The 19,485-nt window shown below is 37.6% G+C and overlaps 1 long non-coding RNA gene and 1 other non-coding gene across 2 annotated transcripts in view; one reads left to right on the top strand and one right to left on the bottom strand.

Annotated features, from left to right (window-relative positions):
* The window catches only part of LOC106085706 (uncharacterized), a 234,342-nt gene that overhangs the window by 107,384 nt on the left and 107,473 nt on the right, over positions 1–19,485 (bottom strand). The window lies entirely within an intron of this gene.
* Positions 5,622–5,694, top strand: Trnaf-gaa (transfer RNA phenylalanine (anticodon GAA)). The gene has a single exon. It is a non-coding gene; the product is annotated as a tRNA-Phe (tRNA).

Genomic DNA, 19,485 nt, shown 5'->3' with positions numbered 1-19,485 from the left:
TATGCCTTTTGAGTGTATTTCGAATTGTTTGTGTAGTAACTTCCTTCCCTAAATATTCCATAGTGGTTTTACGAAGAATGGTCGCATTTGTCTTCGGAGTTTTCTGAACTTGCCGCACTAGCCAACGCACATCTCCAACTGAAAGTGCTTTTGGTCGACCAGATCTTGGTTTATTGTCAACAGTTTTCATTTCTGTCCACTTTCTGATGATGGATTGTATAGTAGATCGTGGTCTATTTAATATTTCACTGATAGTTTTTTGAGTTAAACCATTCCTGTGGTGTTTTATTATCAAAACTTTTACCTCATCAGAAACCTCGTTTTGCTTACGACCCATTTTGACAAAAACTATATTTTCAATGAAATTAAATATTTGCTGTCAAGGGCAAAGCCTCCTTTACTAAATAAAACAGAAAAGGGGGATTCCCAAATAATATTTGAATTTGACTTTGATGATAGCACATCAATGATGAATACTTTTTTTGTTCTGTTTTTGGTGTTATTATATAAAATTGCATTTTTTGCGCTAATTAAATTTATTTTTTGAATTTATTTTAAAACATATTACGAAAAATAAACTATTGCATAAAACTGCATTATTTGTTTACTTTAAATTTTCTTCAATTACCCAAAATAAGTGAATTTATTATCAATTTTGCTAATGATGAATACTTTTTTTGACCGCTGTAGGCCAAGGATGATGTACAATATGTAAACGGCCATCGAAAGACCAGTGTTACAATACGAGGCATTGGTATAGCGGAAAGATGGTAAAAGAACAATCCGTATGACTGAATTCCAAAAGATAAATACACTCATAGAAAACAGTTTGCTGAAAATAGCAAACACAGTCTGCTGAATATTAGTAGTTAATTTTGCTACTTTTATAGCAGAAGTTCAGCTACTATAGCAGTAGTACTGCAATTTCAGAGCAGCAGGCTGACTGCTGGAAAGTCTGTTGTTTGCTGAAAATGACTTCTACTTTATTATGAAAAGGATGTTAGAAAAATAATAAAATACAAATGTAAATGTAAAAATAAAAAAATGCCTATTATTGTACTTAAAATAGCACATTTCTTTGCTGATGAAACTGACTAAAATAATTGCTGATACAGCAGCCCAATGTTTGCTGAAACAGCAAAAATCTCTGCTTTTCGAGACAAAAACTGCTGTTTTAGAATACATTTTTACTGTTTTGAATAACAATTTTGGTTGAGTGTAGATTAGTCAGTGTCGAAATCTGACATAGGCTTGATTGCAAGCGATAATAAATTTGCAGCCTATTAAGGCCTACAAACGAAACTATGACTCCAAAATTACGCTAAGGCTGACAAGGCAGGCATGAACACAAACCTGTTTTTATACACCATAGGATAGGAGTATATTAACCTAGTCATTCCGTTTGTACCACCTCGAAATATTGATCTATAACCCCACAAAGTATATATATTCTGGATCTTCCCGACATTCTGAGCAATCTAGCCTTGTCCGTCTGTTCGTCTGTCGAAATCACGATAGCGGTCGAACGCGTAAAGCTAGCTGCTTGAAATTTTGCACAGATATATCTTATTGATGTAGGTAAATGGGGATTGAAAATGGGCCATATAAGTTCAGATTTGAATATATATATCCCCCATATAAACCGATCTCCAGATGTGACTTCTTGAGCCACTAGAATCCTCAATTTTCATTCGAGTTCGCTGAAATTTGGAACAAAGACTTGAGTTACTATTTCCAACATCCATGCCGAGTATGATCCGAATCGGTCTATCAACGGGTATAGCCCCCATATAAACCGATCCCCGACTTTCCATATAAACCGATGACTTTCAACATCCATGCCGACTGAGATACGAATCGGTCTATAAACATATATAACACCCATATAAACCTATACCCGGATTTAACTTCTTGAGCTCTTAAAAGCCTCAATTTACATCCGATTTGGCAAAGACTTGAGTTATGACTTCCAACATTCATGCCAAGTATGATCCGAATCAGTCAATATGATATGATATGACTTCTGACTTCTGAATAAGGTATTCCTATAGGAAAACTTTAAATCAGCCTGGTTGAATAAGGTTTTCCTATTCAGCCTGGCTGAATAAGGTTTTCCTATAGGAAAACTTTAATTCAGCCTGGCTGAATAAGGTTTTTCTATAGGAAAACTTTAATTCAGCCTGGCTGAATAAGGTTTTCCTATAGGAAAACTTTAATTCAGCCTGGCTGAATAAGGTTTTCCTATAGGAAAACTTTAATTCAGCCTGGCTGAATAAGGTTTTCCTATAGGAAAACTTTAATTCAGCCTGGCTGAATAAGGTTTTCCTATAGGAAAACTTTAATTCAGCCTGGCTGAATAAGGTTTTCCTATAGGAAAACTTTAATTCAGCCTGGCTGAATAAGGTTTTCCTATAGGAAAACTTTAATTCAGCCTGGCTGAATAAGGTTTTCCTATAGGAAAACTTTAATTCAGCCTGGCTGAATAAGGTTTTCCTATAGGAAAACTTTAATTCAGCCTGGCTGAATAAGGTTTTCCTATAGGAAAACTTTAATTCAGCCTGGCTGAATAAGGTTTTCCTATAGGAAAACTTTAATTCAGCCTGGCTGAATAAGGTTTTCCTATAGGAAAACTTTAATTCAGCCTGGCTGAATAAGGTTTTCCTATAGGAAAACTTTAATTCAGCCTGGCTGAATAAGGTTTTCCTATAGGAAAACTTTAATTCAGCCTGGCTGAATAAGGTTTTCCTATAGGAAAACTTTAATTCAGCCTGGCTGAATAAGGTTTTCCTATAGGAAAACTTTAATTCAGCCTGGCTGAATAAGGTTTTCCTATAGGAAAACTTTAATTCAGCCTGGCTGAATAAGGTTTTCCTATAGGAAAACTTTAATTCAGCCTGGCTGAATAAGGTTTTCCTATAGGAAAACTTTAATTCAGCCTGGCTGAATAAGGTTTTCCTATAGGAAAACTTTAATTCAGCCTGGCTGAATAAGGTTTTCCTATAGGAAAACTTTAATTCAGCCTGGCTGAATAAGGTTTTCCTATAGGAAAACTTTAATTCAGCCTGGCTGAATAAGGTTTTCCTATAGGAAAACTTTAATTCAGCCTGGCTGAATAAGGTTTTCCTATAGGAAAACTTTAATTCAGCCTGGCTGAATAAGGTTTTCCTATAGGAAAACTTTAATTCAGCCTGGCTGAATAAGGTTTTCCTATAGGAAAACTTTAATTCAGCCTGGCTGAATAAGGTTTTCCTATAGGAAAACTTTAATTCAGCCTGGCTGAATAAGGTTTTCCTATAGGAAAACTTTAATTCAGCCTGGCTGAATAAGGTTTTCCTATAGGAAAACTTTAATTCAGCCTGGCTGAATAAGGTTTTCCTATAGGAAAACTTTAATTCAGCCTGGCTGAATAAGGTTTTCCTATAGGAAAACTTTAATTCAGCCTGGCTGAATAAGGTTTTCCTATAGGAAAACTTTAATTCAGCCTGGCTGAATAAGGTTTTCCTATAGGAAAACTTTAATTCAGCCTGGCTGAATAAGGTTTTCCTATAGGAAAACTTTAATTCAGCCTGGCTGAATAAGGTTTTCCTATAGGAAAACTTTAATTCAGCCTGGCTGAATAAGGTTTTCCTGTAGGAAAACTTTAATTCAGCCTGGCTGAATAAGGTTTTCCTATAGGAAAACTTTAATTCAGCCTGGCTGAATAAGGTTTTCCTATAGGAAAACTTTAATTCAGCCTGGCTGAATAAGGTTTTCCTATAGGAAAACTTTAATTCAGCCTGGCTGAATAAGGTTTTCCTATAGGAAAACTTTAATTCAGCCTGGCTGAATAAGGTTTTCCTATAGGAAAACTTTAATTCAGCCTGGCTGAATAAGGTTTTCCTATAGGAAAACTTTAATTCAGCCTGGCTGAATAAGGTTTTCCTATAGGAAAACTTTAATTCAGCCTGGCTGAATAAGGTTTTCCTATAGGAAAACTTTAATTCAGCCTGGCTGAATAAGGTTTTCCTATAGGAAAACTTTAATTCAGCCTGGCTGAATAAGGTTTTCCTATAGGAAAACTTTAATTCAGCCTGGCTGAATAAGGTTTTCCTATAGGAAAACTTTGATTCAGCCTAGCTGAATAACGTTTTCCTTAAATTCATTTAAAAACTGCTTCTTTGGTGGACATTTTTTCCTACTGCATGCCGTACATTTGTTTAACATGTTTAAAATTGCACTTGTAACGGACATCAACATTAATTTTGATTTGACATTAGGCCAACAGCCTTTTATTTAGCAAGATGGGGGAAAAACAACAAAAACGCTTTCGGCGCATTCTGTTGACCATGTAATTATTTGCGAACCAATGTGCTAATCCTGAGCTCCCAATACCATTAAAATGTTGTAAAACCTAAAGCAGGGTAAAAAACCAAATAATATTTGAATGGGTGGAGGTTGGAAATCATCTTTGAAATGTGAAATTTTTGTTTGAAAGGTGAACTCAGGTGTGCAGCTACCTTTTATACATCTCGCAAGGTAAACACCTCAAAGGGTTAGACAAATTTTTCCAAACTATTCTCACCTGAGTGCTGATTTGGGTGCTGCTAGGGAAAAGTTCACTCACGTGGTGTACCACTAAGTTTAAGATAAAGGTGCGACGATAAAGACTGCATAATTTACCTGTATCGAACAGGCCACCAGCACCAGTTAGGAGAGTTATGCTGAACTCCAAAAAATCACTGGGGGAATTTACTCATAAAAATCCATAAGGACAGACATGCAGATAAAAATACAAAAAAAAAATGAAACATAATAAACATACGATGGGAACAAGAAAGAATAATAAATGAATATAAATCTTTCTTTTCCCCACACACTATATTGGCTTCCTTAGAATATTTGTCTGCCAGCCACTTTTCATCCCTCATATACAAAGAGCGCTGGAATTTCTGCTTGAATCACCCTCTGTGACAAATATTTTTCAAAACTTTTTGCTTCCACTCAAATGCCTATTGTCTCTTGGAGATTCTCTTGGGGCAAAATTGTATCCAACACTCCCCTCTCCACAAACTTTGCTTGTAATTCTGCATCTCTGCAGTGTTCTTGATGGAGGCGTTAGAAATTTCTAATCACAACACTTCGTGATAGGAATTTTGTTATTAGAAAGCATCAGGAGATCATGATATCTCAGCAAAGATACTTTGGCATTAGAACATTCATTTTGGATACACACCGGCGCAGAAAACATCCACCCACATGAAGGTGAGTTAGTGGGGATACGTGTGTGTATTCTGTAATGGTTTTTCTATATGACTATGCTCAACTAAGGGTGACTTATTTCTTATGGATGTCTGTCTGTCTGGCCATATGAGCTCTTAGGGTTGGTATTCTGTGATTTTTCTCAACGATATATTCACATGAGCTACATATGTATTAGTAATTGCTAAGGGGGCTAAAGCAAGAGTGCAAAAGTTGTTGCAATTAGTCATGCTAAGCTAAATCAGAGCAATCAAATGAAGAACTTTTTGAAGAGCAAATACGTAAATAATAAGATTCAGTTATCAATATTGACCTTATAACCCGCTATAGGTAAAGAAATTTAAAACACATAGTCATGAATTCATGAATGTTTAAGCTCACAAGCCGAAATAGCTCAGTTGGGAGAGCGTTAGACTGAAGATCTAAAGGTCCCCGGTTCAATCCCGGGTTTCGGCAGAAATATTTTAGAAAACCCTCTTCTCATGCGACACCACAGGCCTACAGACCCAGAAGCCTTACGTCCTTTCTACTCAAAACCATGGAACGTATTGTGGACACCATGATAAAGAGTATGATCTATCCAGCGAACTGTTCAAAAACCAACAGCATGCCTATGTCAAGGGAAGTTCGGTGGAGACTACCCCGCACGAGGTTGTGTATACCTGGCGGTATACATTGACATCGAGGGGGCTTTTAACAATGTGCGGACCGACACACTTATCCAATCCTTAGACCAATACCGGATTGACCCGGTCCTTAGAGACTGGATAAACCATATGCCAAGGAACAGGTGGATAAATTGTGTGTCCAATGGCATAAATATAAGGGAGAAAGTTGCACAGGGCAAGACAAAGGGGGGCATTTTATCGCCACTTTTATGGGAGACCACCATAAATGACCTATTACGGATGCTGACTGAGGAGGAATTTGAAACCGTTTAGTACTCAGACAATGTTATAATACTTCTAAGGGGTAAGCATCCGAACGAGCTACGCAGAAGGGCCGAAAGGTCTTGCAAATGGCATATGACTGGGCTAGACCCAAAGGTCTCAATGTTAACCCAGAGAAGACTGAAATATGCCCGTTCACAAGGAAGACGAAGGTGGGTCAATTTAACGCACCACGTTTCCTCAATAAGACTATTTCGATATCTGACAAGGTCAAATACTTAGATGTGATCTTGGACAGGAAACTAAATTGAAAGTGTCACATTCAGGAGCGTAATTTGGGCACATTCAGGAGCGTTATTTGGGGCTTGAATCCTAGAGTAGTCCAATGGCTCCGCAGGAGCGTGATTGGACCAATACTTACTTATGCCTCAGTAGTTTGGTGGACTGTTATGGAGTAAAAGTGCAACATAAGTACCATACAACAGGTTTAGAGAACATGTTGTCTTGGCATACGCGGAGCGATGAGGACCACGCCCACTAGGGCACTGAAGACTATTCTAGATATCTGACCCATTGACATACGTATTATGTGTGAGGGAGCCACTGCGGCTATGAGACTTTAGGCGATGGGAGAATGGATTGAGGATGGGAGCAGCTCATACCATCGCGGTATAATCGAGGGAACCATAGGAAACCGGGTAGGAATGGAAAGGGTTTCCAATCGGATACCTGAGATGATCCTTGAAGTTGAGTTCAAAGCATAACTGCCAGCACAGTCTTTGATTAACGGAACCCTAGTATTGCCATCTGGAAGATCATGTTACACGGATAGATCAAAGCTAGAGGACAGAGTGGGCTGGGGTTCTACATTGAGAACCGGGCGATCTCGGAATGCATGAAGTGGCGTGGTGCTAACGAGAAGACGTCGAGTGTTAACATCTTTACCGACAGTAAAATTTCCATAACGGCAATAACAACTAGGATGGTAAGGTCACGAACAGTCTTGCAGTGTAAGAAGGAGATTAACGCCTTCTCTGAGGATGGCAAGATATGCATCGTTTGGGTGCCGGGCCTTAACGGAGGAAGGGGAAATGAAAGGGCGGTGAAGGCCAAAGAACTGCCGTCAATAAACCTGGTTAACCCGAAGCCTTTCGGATCGACGCAGTCCGAGTTAAGGGTGTGGGCGACGAATGCGCATGCAACATTGTGGAAAAGTGAAACGGTCGGTAGGACGGCGAAAATCCTATGGGGGCATCCAGATCGTGAGAAGGCGAGGCTATTACTGAAAGGTAGTAAGAAAGAGTTCATTATAGCTATTGGTATCACATAGGACTACGAGCTCACTTATGTAAAATCGGTGCGGCAAGTGATAGCATGTGTAGGGCATGAGGGGATAATGATGAGACGTTGGAGCATTTCCTTTGCCATTGCCTATAGGAAACCTAATTCAGTTTTCCTATAGGAAAACCTTATTCAACCAGGCTGAATTAAAATTTTTCTAAAGGAAAACCTTATTCAGCCAGGCCGAATTGAAGATTTCCCATAGGAAAACCTTATTCAGCCAGGCTGAATTGAAGATTTCCCATAGGAAATTGAAGTTTTCCTATAGGAAAACCTTATTCAGCCAGGCTGAATTGAAGTTTTCCTATAGGAAAATCTTATTCAGCCAGGCTGAATTAAAGTTTTCCTATAGGAAAACCTTATTCAGCCAGGATGATTAAAGTTTTTCTATAGGAAAACCTTATTCAGCCAGGCTGAATTGAAGATTTCCCATAGAAAAACCTTATTCAGCCAGGCTGAATTGAAGATTTCCCATAGGAAATTGAAGTTTTCTTATAGGAAAACCTTATTCAGCCAGGCTGAATTGAAGTTTTCCTATAGGAAAATCTCATTCAGCCAGGCTGAATTAAAGTTTTCCTATAGGAAAACCTTATTCAGCCAGGCTGAATTAAAGTTTTCCTATAGGAAAACCTTATTCAGCCAGGCTGAATTAAAGTTTTCCTATAGGAAAACCTTATTCAGCCAGGCTGAATTAAAGTTTTCCTATAGGAAAACCTTATTCAGCCAGGCTGAATTAAAGTTTTCCTATAGGAAAACCTTATTCAGCCAGGCTGAATTAAAGTTTTCCTACAGGAAAACCTTATTCAGCCAGGCTGAATTAAAGTTTTCCTATAGGAAAACCTTATTCAGCCAGGCTGAATTAAAGTTTTCCTATAGGAAAATCTTATTCAGCCAGGCTGAATTAAAGTTTTCCTATAGGAAAATCTTATTCAGCCAGGCTGAATTAAAGTTTTCCTATAGGAAAACCTTATTCAGCCAGGCTGAATTAATTCAGTTCAGCCAGGCTGAATTAAAGTTTTCCTACAGGAAAACCTTATTCAGCCAGGCTGAATTAAAGTTTTCCTATAGGAAAACCTTATTCAGCCAGGCTGAATTAAAGTTTTCCTATAGGAAAATCTTATTCAGCCAGGCTGAATTAAAGTTTTCCTATAGGAAAACCTTATTCAGCCAGGCTGAATTAAAGTTTTCCTATAGGAAAACCTTATTCAGCCAGGCTGAATTAAAGTTTTCCTATAGGAAAACCTTATTCAGCCAGGCTGAATTAAAGTTTTCCTATAGGAAAACCTTATTCAGCCAGGCTGAATTAAAGTTTTCCTATAGGAAAACCTTATTCAGCCAGGCTGAATTAAAGTTTTCCTATAGGAAAACCTTATTCAGCCAGGCTGAATTAAAGTTTTCCTATAGGAAAACCTTATTCAGCCAGGCTGAATTAAAGTTTTCCTATAGGAAAACCTTATTCAGCCAGGCTGAATTAAAGTTTTCCTATAGGAAAACCTTATTCAGCCAGGCTGAATTAAAGTTTTCCTATAGGAAAACCTTATTCAGCCAGGCTGAATTAAAGTTTTCCTATAGGAAAACCTTATTCAGCCAGGCTGAATTAAAGTTTTCCTATAGGAAAACCTTATTCAGCCAGGCTGAATTAAAGTTTTCCTATAGGAAAACCTTATTCATCCAGGCTGAATTAAAGTTTTCCTATAGGAAAACCTTATTCAGCCAGGCTGAATTAAAGTTTTCCTATAGGAAAACCTTATTCAGCCAGGCTGAATTAAAGTTTTCCTATAGGAAAACCTTATTCAGCCAGGCTGAATTAAAGTTTTCCTATAGCAAAACCTTATTCAGCCAGGCTGAATTAAAGTTTTCCTATAGCAAAACCTTATTCAGCCAGGCTGAATTAAAGTTTTCCTATAGCAAAACCTTATTCAGCCAGGCTGAATTAAAGTTTTCCTATAGCAAAACCTTATTCAGCCAGGCTGAAATAAAGTTTTCCTATAGGAAAACCTTATTCAGCCAGGCTGAATTAAAGTTTTCCTATAGGAAAACCTTATTCAGCCAGGCTGAATTAAAGTTTTCCTATAGGAAAACCTTATTCAGCCAGGCTGAATTAAAGTTTTCCTATAGGAAAACCTTATTCAGCCAGGCTGAATTAAAGTTTTCCTATAGGAAAACCTTATTCAGCCAGGCTGAATTAAAGTTTTCCTATAGGAAAACCTTATTCAGCCAGGCTGAATTAAAGTTTTCCTATAGGAAAACCTTATTCAGCCAGGCTGAATTAAAGTTTTCCTATAGGAAAACCTTATTCAGCCAGGCTGAATTAAAGTTTTCCTATAGGAAAACCTTATTCAGCCAGGCTGAATTAAAGTTTTCCTATAGGAAAACCTTATTCAGCCAGGCTGAATTAAAGTTTTCCTATAGGAAAACCTTATTCAGCCAGGCTGAATTAAAGTTTTCCTATAGGAAAACCTTATTCAGCCAGGCTGAATTAAAGTTTTCCTATAGGAAAACCTTATTCAGCCAGGCTGAATTAAAGTTTTCCTATAGGAAAACCTTATTCAGCCAGGCTGAATTAAAGTTTTCCTATAGGAAAACCTTATTCAGCCAGGCTGAATTAAAGTTTTCCTATAGGAAAACCTTATTCAGCCAGGCTGAATTAAAGTTTTCCTATAGGAAAACCTTATTCAGCCAGGCTGAATTAAAGTTTTCCTATAGGAAAACCTTATTCAGCCAGGCTGAATTAAAGTTTTCCTATAGGAAAACCTTATTCAGCCAGGCTGAATTAAAGTTTTCCTATAGGAAAACCTTATTCAGCCAGGCTGAATTAAAGTTTTCCTATAGGAAAACCTTATTCAGCCAGGCTGAATTAAAGTTTTCCTATAGGAAAACCTTATTCAGCCAGGCTGAATTAAAGTTTTCCTATAGGAAAACCTTATTCAGCCAGGCTGAATTAAAGTTTTCCTATAGGAAAACCTTATTCAGCCAGGCTGAATTAAAGTTTTCCTATAGGAAAACCTTATTCAGCCAGGCTGAATTAAAGTTTTCCTATAGGAAAACCTTATTCAGCCAGGCTGAATTAAAGTTTTCCTATAGGAAAACCTTATTCAGCCAGGCTGAATTAAAGTTTTCCTATAGGAAACCCTTATTCAGCCAGGCTGAATTAAACTTTTCCTATAGGAAACCCATATTCAGCCAGGCTGAATAAAAGTTTTCCCATAGGAAAACCTTATTCAGCCAGGCTGAATTAAGGCCGAATTCATGTTTCTCAAAGAATAAATGTTCTCCAGCTTGACAGAATCTAAAAAAGTCATGAATAACTTGTGATACTATTGTCTTAATGTTTTGCTTATTGCTGATTGATACAAATTAACCCTTGAGCTCCTTTTGGTCCATACCCACATATGGCGTCTATGGCTGCACCATCAAAAGTTACCCCTACTATTTGAAATAATCGGGAGCATAGAATTGTCAGGAGGAAATCATGCCATCCACTCGTCAAAGGATTTTCACACTAAAGTCAAAGGTGGTTGGCTTCTCAAATGCGCAGGGGACACAACTAACCACAAAACAATGTCAATTACAAAAGAGTAACCCCTAAAAATGTGCCAAAAAAGCTTTTAGATTTTTTGGAGAATACCGACATTAGGCCAACAGCAAGCAACACAGACCATATGCAACAAATTCCAAGGCTGAAAGTCTAAACAAACGGAATGAAACCTTATTCCAAAAAATGTGAAAGAATGTTAAGTAGCATGTCCTTAGAATTTTTCGAAAATCACTGACCTTTTTTTTTGGGGGCGGCAAAAACTCTACAAAATGCAAAAAATTACTCATAATAATGAATGTTTGGTCTATACTCCTTTGATTTGTTGTCTGTTATGGTCGACATATTTACACCAAAGTGGCTTAGAAAATTGGAAAATAAATGACTCAACATCAACATACAAAACAGTTTTCCAACAGGAGCCCAGAAATCGCGAACTGTTGAAGCAGCTATAAAACTCTTCAAATTGACCGCCAACTTTTGTTGGGAAGACAACACATTTAACCCCACTATTGCCAGGCAATGTGTGGCAATCATCCCCCACCCATTCCAATGTGTTCTCTCTCTACCTCACTGCCTGCCGTTCCATGGTTGGCTTTGAGTTGGCGTTTTTTGTGATTTTTAGTCTGCCTGGATATCCTTCCTATCGTTTGACAAATTTTTTATTGGTTCTCTATTGGGTAGTTGTTGCTTTTTGTTTTTTTGTATGTAGTAGTTGTTATGTATCATTCTCCACGAATGTTCATATATCTATACCCTATTTGATATGGAACTGTTCACAATTCCATTTCCGCTTTTGCTTTCGTGTTTTGCTGATGGTCTGTTAAACGGAAATTCGTTAGTTCCGCAAATGAATTCCATTGTTTAAAGGCGACTTCCTTTGCGCAAGGTGGTGGTACAGAGAATTCGTGGTGAGGAGACATTTGCCAAGGTTCCAATATTCCTTTGGCCAGTAAACACTTTCTGTACATGTTCTTGCAGTTGACATAGCGACAGAAAGTATGCAGTGAGAATTTCACCAAAGTAAAAACAAAAAAAGCTCAAAAGCAAGTGTTGAAAAAGGAAGAACGATTCATCTTTGTTCTAGAAAACAAGTTTGCCAGAACTCAGAAGTTTCATAATGAAAATCTTTTCCAAAATTGTTGTATTTAATCGATTGACGACGAATGGGTGGAAAAATTCCCAAAAATAGAGTTATTTAAGTAAAACTCTAGCTCGAGTTAGGAAAGAACCAAATTTTTCAAAGCTATGATATGAGCGATATGCAGTACCCTAAATAAAAGCACCATTTCGATTTATCGCATCTGGATATATTCCCCCTACGTTATCCTTCTATCAAGGGTTCCAGGAACCCGATTAAAACGCAGTTCCACGCCGAGCTCAGCCATACCCGCTCTGCCAAGGAAAACCTCTGGTACATCTGCATGTACTATCCTTTACACTTGTAAGGCCCCAGGTCACCAACGCTATGACAAAAGAGGATATTTTGCCTTCCCAGCACGATAAATTATCCTCGCCTTAGCCCGATCCAAGTAGATTTGGAAATCCATTTTCTCTGAAACAGTCACAGTCAGATATTTAGCGAGCCCTACGTTTTTGATGCTACACTCATTGTAAAAAGTCTGCTGATTATAGGAACCAACTTCTGCTGACTGTTAGTAGAACAACATGAATGTATCGTACACCCTCTAATACAGCCAAATAGCAGACTGAAATGTTTGCTAAAATAACAGCCCTATGTTAGCTAAAACAGCAGCCTGCTAACCCCTTTTCAGCAGACAAAAACTGGTATTTTAGATTTTTTTTTTGCTATTTTGAATAACAAATTTCATTGAGAGAGTGACTTTCGTATCGTGATTGGACGATTCTGCGACTATATGCCCTTAAGCAACATTGCGACGGTTTTTCTTTAGCGAAATCAGCACAAACACCAAAGTAATCTCCTTTAACTAGTATGAGTACTTCATCCGCATTTGCCCTGATTTTAAAGAACCTAGCCAAACGACTCAGTAATGAATCCATTATGGGGTTCCATATATGTATATGGAGTATAGATTAACCCCTGCCGATTGCAAATTGCAAATTTAGCCATGAAGATACCATTAAGGAACAACGGGCAAACTTCTCACATATCAAAGAGTGCTTTCCGAGAAGAGACCTTCTTTTTATAGCCGAGTCCGAACGGCGTATGCCAGTGTGACGCCTCTCTGGGGAGAAGTTTTTACATGGCTTTTATGCATGGCATAGTACTTCACAAATGTGGCCAGCATTAGGAGGGAATAACGACCACTGAAAGGTTTTTAGATGTTCTCGCCAGGATTCAAACCCAAGCTTTTAGCGTTATGGGAGACTTGGTAATCTCAACGCTACGGTGGCCTACAAACTCTACTCTACGGTGGCCTCCAACCTCTGCCGCTAGCTTCGCTAAATACGTCGGAAACCGAACTGGTACGGGGATTCAACCTCTACGTAGCCTTCCCGAAATCTAGACGTAAGCGTCATAGGGGGATATGGCCTCCTGCCGCTAGCCTAGCTAAATACCTCAGAAGCCGAACTGGTACGGAGATTTAATCTTTTCGTAACCTTCCCGAAATCTAGATGTCATTATCCTCTTTAATACAATGCAAGCACGGAGAGCCAGCTGATGCTTCGATATACGGATTTCACTTCTTGCTAGCAGGTGACCTCTGAAAGACTAAGGCTGATTCATATTTCTACAACCCTTTACATTAAAAACCAATACCACCATAAATCCTGCACCAAAAATCGTATTTCAGCAAAAATTCTACCTCCTGAAAAAGACTGGAAACGAGAAAAAAAATCGTTCGATCGGTTACTATAGGACTCAATTGAAAAAACATTAGGGAGTACAGTACCAATTTGACATCTAAATTCGGAATTACCAATTGTGATTCACATTTGAGATCAGAGTACTTTCTAAACTTTTAAAATAAATTGGAACTCGAACGAAATATCTTTCGAGGTAGAATTAAACATTGATATTAATATTAGGCATTAAGAGTTTCAAAGGTCGGCCAACCCAGGAAAAAACTAAAAAAGGTCATAAAAATCGTTCGTAACAATATGGAACTCAATGAAAAGTCTTCAGAAGAAAAGTACGAACCAGATAGAATTATTAGGGGACCACCAAATTGACAAGATGGGTCTCAAATGAAAGGACTCTGGAAGTGAAGTTTGAATGTAATATCAAGGATTGGGGGACAAATGTTTAGCGGCCCCAGCAAAAATCCCTCAAAAGATGGGACATAAAGAGTAGAGTACGAATTATACATCCAAAGGTTGGTTCAGAAAGGCCGTGTGGGACCGGAAATATTATATCTGATTTTGTACTTATAAGGCATATATTTGAAAGAAAATAAGAAATACGAAATAAATTACATTTCATACCCACTATAGGATTTAGGCCTATTCTTTATTCATTCTTTTGTTATAAAAATAAATAAAATATTTTAATACAATTTGAGTGCGGAAAAACCTGTTAAAATACTCGACAGCGGTGAAAATGGAAATAGTACATATTCTTAGGATATTCTACACCGAGAACATGATGGTCTCTTATGTGGAAAATAATGCTGCGTTGGTGTACTCATATGAAAACCACATCTGGGTATCGATGGATATGGAATAATTTGCTGAATACAAAGATTTGAGGTTGCTCAAGGTGTACCATTACATTTTGTAATTATTGACATAAATAATCAAAATAAAATGAGATTAAAATATTTTTCAATGTTTTTTTTTTTTCTTTTTGCTTCATTAGGGGGTGGGAAAACGGTTTGGTGCTAAAACCAATAACAAATTGGTATTAAAACCAATACCAGTTCGGTAATAAGGCTAGTACCAAACAGTACTTATCATTTTATATTTCATCCATACAATCCAGTACTGTTTTTGTACCATACGGTGTTGCTTCACTATCAATACCGTATGGTACTGATATCAACTTTTCTATGGGTGTACAGACAAATTGACAGACAGACGGACAGACAGATGGACATAGCTAAATTTAATAGGGAAGTGTTTCTGAGTCAATCAGTATACTTATCAATGGGTCTAGCTCTTTTCCTTCTGGGTGTTATAAACAAATGCACAATAGCTATAATACCCTGTACCACACTAGTGGTATAGGGAATAAACATTAAGTTATTGAGTTGAACTTTTTTACAGACTAAAATTTCTTTAATGCGCATGTTAAGTTCTTGAATGGGCTAAATCGAATTATATTTGGATATAGGTCCTACGTAGATCGATCTGGGAATTTAAGGTCTTTAGACCATAAAAGCAATTTTTTTTGTACGATTTCGTTAAAATTTTAAAGAGTAAATTGTAGTATGGGCTGCGAAATGCATATCTGTTCATATTAACATATGGCTGTCTTTTAGACCGTTATGCCTATTTATGGTCTTAAGCCCATAAAAAGCGCATTAATAACCCGATTTCGCTGAAATTCGCCACATTTAGTTTTATTAAACCCGTTGATATCCGAACCAAATATGGACCAGACCGAAACAAGCTTTGATATAGATGCCATATATTTGGCCATATATTTGGAACAATGAGTTACATTAAGACGCCCGATATCTGTCCCTTTATTTAGATATAGCTGCCATATAGACCGATCTTCCATAAAAGGCGCATTTATTATCCGATTTCGCTAACATTAAAATAATGAGCTGCTTTAAGACTCCCGACATCTGTCCCGAATGTGATCCATATCGGACCATATTTTAATATACCGGTTATATACATCGATCGTAGACAACCGTTGCGCAGAGTTTAGCTTGTTCGCATATGACGCTAAAAGACCGGGTTCGAATCCTGGCGAGAACATCAGAAAAAATTTTGTGAAGTGGTGGTTTTGTTAACTGAGTTGGACTAGGCCTCGTGTTGTCTGAGACGGTGACGGTCTAGATTGGACCATATTTCGAAATAGCTGCTATATAGACCAATCTAAAATTCAAAAAAAAAATATTTATTTGAATAGTACGGACCATATAATTATACGTTTAAAGTAATTATTTCATGCAAATGTTGACCGTGACTGCGCCTCAAACGTCGATCCGCTTAGTCCAATTTTGGTATACTTTTTCCAACATTTCGGTCATTATCTCACGAACAAATGCTTCAATGTTGTCTTCCAATGCACCAATTGAAGAGGCCTTGTCTTTATAGACATGAGCTTTAGCAAAGCTCCACAAAAAAAGAGTCTAAAGGCTTTAAATCGCACGATCTAGGCGGCCAATTGACTGGTCCCGAACATGTAATAAAATTTTCACCGAACTTGCCTCTCAATAAGCCATTGTTACGCGTGGTGTGTGGCATGTGGTACCGTCTTGTTGAAACCACATGTCATTCAAGTTGAGCTCGTGCATTTTAGGCAAAAAAAAGTTGGATATCATTTCACGATTGCGCTCACCATTCACAGTTACGTTACGACTCGCATCATCTTTGAAGAAGTACGATCCAATGATGCCGCCAGCCCATAAACAGCACCTAATTATGACTTTTCTGGATGCATTGGTAGTTCTCGCAATGCTTCTGTCTGATCTTCACTCCAAAATTGACAATTCTGTTTATTTACGTACACATTGAGCCAAAAATGAGCTTCGTCGCTGAATGGAAAAAACGAGCGATGAACTTTCTTAACAGAGCACGCATTTTCATAATAAAATTCAATAATTTGCAAGCGTTGTTCGTTATTTATTACTATTAGTCTATGCCGGTAGCTAGACCTAAAGCAGCCACGCTACCCTTTCTTTTATAATAAGGGAAACAATATTTTCCGCTGCATTTTTGGAAAAACCCCCGGAGGTTTTGTTTCTAAGGAGTCATCTTGGACCAATATATTAACCTCAAATTCGTGTAGCAGGAGTTTTACATATATGAACCTTGCTGAGCAAGGTTCCGCAAAAATTTTAATATAACATTTGCACATGTTCAATTAAATTTTTAATTGATCCAATTAAAAGATTAATTGGATATTCTGGAAAGTTTAATCATGTTTTTTAATATTAATTAAATATTAATTGAGATCAATTAAATATTAATTGGATCAAAAAAAATAATTAAGGGAAGTTTCAAAAAATTTCAATCATTTTTATACCCACTACCGCAGGATGGGGAATATTGATTTTGTCATTCCGTTTGCAACACATCGAAATATCCAATTTCCGACCCGATTTCGCCGAAATTAGGGACAGTGAGATGTGTTATGCGCCTCGACATTTTTCTGTAATTTGGCCCAAATCGGTTCAGATTTGGATATAGTTGTCATATAGACCGATCTCCCGATTTAAAGCCTTCGCCCCATAAAAGGCACATTTACAAGCCGATTTCGCTGTAATTTGACACAGAGACATATGTTAGGCATTTCGACATCCGTATCGTATACCATATTCGATCGATCGGATTGGTCTATATTTGGATATAGCTACCAAAAAGACCAATATTTTGTTCTACAAAATTGAACAATGACTTGTACTTGTTAGACCACTCAATATCCGTGTCAAATGTGGTCTAAATCGAACCATATTCCGATAAAGCTGCTATGGGGGCATAAATAAAGCATTTCTTACCGGATTATGACTATAGGTGGTTTACGTATATACCCGAGGTGGTGGGTACCCAAAGTTCGGCCCGGCCGAACTTAACGCCTTTTTACTTGATTTTAATTAAATATGGAGTTTTTTTCATTGAAATTTTATTCCATCACCTTTTTCAAAAACTGTGATTGATATTGTCATTTTTGTGATTGAAGCAGTTTCAATTAAGAAATTAATTGAGTCTCTGGAAGCCAAGTCGAGGAACCACTTTGTATGGGAGCTATATCTGAACCGATCAGAAACGATATGGCCAATTTGCAATCCCCAACGACCCAATGACCTAAGAAATGTCTTAATTAATATATCCCCCATTCTAAGGTGTACGAGTATGTGAACTTAAAAGCTCTCTTTTCTATGTAAATTAGAGGCTCCCTTAAAATAGGCTATAATTGCGAATAATCATCATGTTTTCATTTTGCCCCTAACCCCATTCGGAAATTGAATTACACACCCTAAATACTTTTCGGAAACACTATGAAAATGTCAATTGCATATGGCGGCTCTTTTGAAGTAAAGTGTGGTATGTAACAGGATCAAAGGATATACCAAAAGGTTGACAATTTTTGCCGCTCTATTGAAAAACAAACAAATGTCCAACCCACAAATGTCCAACCTTATCAAGTGGTGTGCTCCAAAACAAATAAAGTATACATTTCTGGGGATTTCATACACACACACACGCACGCACTAAACACACACGTACATATGTACCAGCCCTCAAAGACTGGGGGTTGCGTGTAAACAAGTTATTTTGTTAGCCAATTTTCATTTGCTGTAGCTTCAAAGGAGTTAGAGCTGGGTGGTGTAGTCTTGCGGTGTGTGTATAGTTGTGGCAAAGAGACAATGTAATTGCGTGTTGTCGCCATTGTTTTGCACATTGGATGGCCCCACTACTATCAGATTAAGGACATGTGTATGCGATGTCAAGTCACGTAAGTGAATCGTGTCAACAGCCGCTGCTTTGAAATGATTTCGTGAATTTACCAGGATAAAAGAACAAACAAATGGTAGCCTTTGATGCATTTTTGTATAACAATATGGGAGATTTGCTACATTGGATATCTTTTAGGGTAATACTACACCTTTAGCACTATAGTTTCATGGGAGGGAGTATATAAACATGTATATATGATGGGTTTAAATGCCAAAACTAATAGGTACATTAAAAATGTTGTATTTAAATTAAATAGTAATTGAATATAATTTTAAAAAAAATTTACAAATCTACAAAAAGTATAAGCAAATAAGGAAGGGGAAATCGAGCGCAAACGACTTTGTAATGCCCTACACCACTGTATATTCTTACCACTACTTCAAATTAAAAAATAACTTATTGAATCTCTAATTTTATATGAAGAAATAATAAGAAGGTTGCGCGAATGGACAAACAGACAGGCAGACATGGTTAAATCAAACCACTCAACTGCAATATCCGCACGATGGGCTAAGATCTGTAGATTTCGTCCCAGTGAGGACTACACAAAAATTTACTACCGAAATTCGGAGTATGTGACCGCTACTTAAAGAGTGTTAACTCCAAATTTTTGTTGGTTTGTCAATACCTAAAATATGCGTTATTGGTTAGGTGAGAATCCACATGTATTTGGTGCGGTCTGCATGTCGGCGGAGTCATTGGTACTTCATGGTAGACGATGCCAAACGGCATTTTACAACGCTACCGCACCATGCGTACTGAATTTTTTTGGTTTGAATTGGAAATTATTGACCTATACGAACTGTGATTTCAAAAGGAAGGTGGAAGGTGCCAGGTTCCCAAAGCTCCAAGTCGGGAAACCCAAAACTGACGGTAGGGATAAGATTCTCCGAAAAAAATTTTTTTGACGAAATTCAGTTTTTA

The sequence above is a fragment of the Stomoxys calcitrans genome, chromosome 2, assembly GCF_963082655.1.
Source record: "Stomoxys calcitrans chromosome 2, idStoCalc2.1, whole genome shotgun sequence".
In the NCBI taxonomy this organism is placed as follows: domain Eukaryota; kingdom Metazoa; phylum Arthropoda; class Insecta; order Diptera; family Muscidae; genus Stomoxys; species Stomoxys calcitrans.
This window is presented reverse-complemented; position numbering and strand designations above follow the sequence as displayed.